General features: G+C 39.7%; 1 pseudogene; it reads right to left on the bottom strand.

Annotated features, from left to right (window-relative positions):
* Positions 1 to 291: 291 nt before the first annotated feature.
* On the bottom strand, positions 292 to 2,652 carry LOC102014564 (annotated as a pseudogene).
* Positions 2,653 to 2,977: the final 325 nt, after the last annotated feature.

Below are 2,977 nucleotides of genomic sequence, written 5' to 3' on the forward strand. Positions count from 1 at the left end.
CTTTCATTCTCTTTCCCAATGAAAAAAATATATATCTAGAAAGGAAGAAAAGAAAAAAGATTTGGACATGAATGACTTAAAACACTACAAACGTTGAATATTCATTTATGTCTTCTATCAGCCTTCTATGCATCCTGTGTTTCATTTTATAAGATGTAGCTACTCCTAAAATGCACATGATCTTAGCCAAAAGGCCGAGAAGCGATACTCCTAAAATGCATTATCTTGCAGTAGCTTGCACATGAGCATTTGCAATCCAGAAAGTTGTTCCTGAACACAATTGTGCATATATTATCTCAGTTTAAATCCCATTTGCAAAGCAACATTTCTGTCTTGATTCAATGCTTGAATTCCTGCGGCAGAATGTCAAAAAGGTGATCTTCCACAGCAAGCCTGCTTCCTTCAACACTGGACATGGGCATAGCTTGGTTGGCAGGTGGTGCTGGCAGTTGTCCTTCAGCCTCAGGTCATTGAACTGGGAGAGCTGACCAGTTTTTCCTCAGAAGGGTGTGATGCAGTTTTGCCCTAGGTTTAAAGTCCTCAGCTTCACACATTCCAGCAATTGTTCTGGCAGAATATCCACTTTGTTCTCAGGGAAATGCAAGTGCTGCAGGTTCTGAAGCAATCCTACTTCTGTTGGAATCATTGAAATGTAATTGTAGCTTACATCTGAGCATCTGAGTTTCTGTAGACTAAATAGAGCCACTGGTAAAGGATTCTGGCCTGCTTATTGGAGAAATAAAATGACCGCAAATTTTTGACATGGATAATGGAGGGAAGAATCGTAACAGTTGTATTATGCCATAATTTTAAACAAACCAGTCATTTTAAATGCTGGAGACTGAGGATGTCTTGCTTGTGTGTGTGCTGTTTGTCTCTAAATCCGGTTCCTGTGACCTAAGGAGGTGAAAAATAACATGTGAAATTCTCTGTAGTTCACATTTCCGGAATTCCAGCCCAAGCAACATTCATCATTTTCCTCAGGATACTCAGTACCAAGAGGTAAGCGTCATTATTATGAATGACTAACTTCCTAAGGTGTGTAGCCACATCCTTAATGTTGGAGGGCAGTTATTCAAGTTCTCTCATCTTATTGTCTTCCAAGTTCAAATTGCCTATCACATGCAACTCTCCAGGATTTTTAGCAAATATACCCAGGCAGAAATTTCAGTCACATATCTCAACTTCACATGAAGGCATCTCAAATGATCAGATAGCTAAAAGCAGTCTGTTCAATTTTTTCAGGGCCGGGGCAGAGGTGAAGCTCTTGGAGGGTAGTCATTTGAGAAATCTTAGATGGAATTTTAGCTTCTGGAATCAGTTCCAGTTTTAATACATTCAGGTCCATGAGGTCAAAGACAGAATGGGGCACTCCGGAGAACATGAACAACTCCTTCATCTCCCGGGCATTGCGTGACACGTGCTGCCTGAGCTTTTCAAATGTCCACCCATGATTTAAACTGATTTCCCTAAGTTTGTTTCACTGACTTCTCATGAGAACACATCGAAAACTTGGAATGTAGCTGGTAATACTGTATAGAAGAACTGCAAGATCATGTTGACACTTGTACTATCACTGAAACTGCTCTCTTCCTTATGTCCAAAAGAATATTCCTTCGAAGGTATCCTGAATAACCAGAAGATACTGTAGAGGCAGATAAAAACATAAACGCAAATCATGCACATACAACTGATGAGAAGCTTTACAGCATCGAAATCATGTTGTGGGTGTGCTCATATAGCTCACAGTCAAGTTTACAACTTTTGGCTTGCAAACATGCTCAAAGTTGATTGCACTGATAGTTATCAGTATAGCACAGAACAAAAATGAATTTGGCTGGTTTGATAACTATTTGGACCACAGAGTGTGTGTAAATCAGGTCACTGTCTTCTACATGGCACAGAACTTCTTCACTTTCTCAAAGAGGGTGTTAGCCAACTCCCACCCCCAAACTTTAGTTTTTGTTTTGCTCTGCTGGCACCTTTGATCACAGTGTCCTCAGCTGAGAATGCAAAGCCAGTTTTGTTGACCACTGAGGTACTGGCACTGGAGCTGTCCTCATCAATGCTAATGGACCCATGCTTTGGTAGAGTCTGAGCAGCTGTTATTCTCTGCATGTTTTTCTCTGCCTTGTGACAAGCTGTCTCAGACAATGCTTTAGTAGTCCAAGGAGATTCAGAGTACTTTCCCGGTACCAAAACAAAAATGCTACGTTTCTGAGCATATTTTGGGATCCTTGAACTGAAAGTTAGTACTTACTATGAAAATAATAATAGTAAGAACAAGGTACAAAAAGATTTTAGAATACCATCAAAGTCCCAGATGTTAACACATCTTATTAATAAATATATATTCCTGAGAATCCAAGCTTGTTTTTCAGCCTGTTGAATCTCTCTTCTCTTTGTCTCCTGATTGGAAACTGTGGAATCTGGGCAAGAATAAGTGGTTCTGAGAGGTATGTTGCTAATCACAGCAGATGTCCTAAAGAAAATGTCATTTGGTATCTGCTCATCTTGGTCTTCGAAGGTGGTTGCTTCCATATTGGAGATGGTGGCAGTAATAACAGCCTTTCCTGGAGGGCTCTGTGCCTTTGAACTTACAAGAGATGGTGATGCTGGCAAGCATACCACTTGATCTTTACTAACTTGCATGGTTCTGCAATGATGACTACCTGCCTGATGCATAGATGCAGAAATTCTCAATAAAATACAAATAAACAGAATGCAACAAATCATAAAGTAGAGTGCACATCATGACCAAGTGGGATTCATCCCAGGAATGCAGGGAAGACTCAATATACATAAAGTAGATAACGTAATACAATGCATCAATACAGCCAAAGACAAAAATCATCTGATCATCTTAATTCATGCAGAAAAACCTTTTAATAAAATCCAACACACATTCACTATAAAAACCTCACAGAAAATAGGAATAGATGGTCTTTAACTCAGTTGAAAAAGCCACCACGAATGA

The sequence above is a fragment of the Chinchilla lanigera genome, unplaced genomic scaffold (genome assembly GCF_000276665.1).
Source record: "Chinchilla lanigera isolate Chin_1 unplaced genomic scaffold, ChiLan1.0 scaffold00080, whole genome shotgun sequence".
Lineage (NCBI taxonomy): Eukaryota > Metazoa > Chordata > Mammalia > Rodentia > Chinchillidae > Chinchilla > Chinchilla lanigera.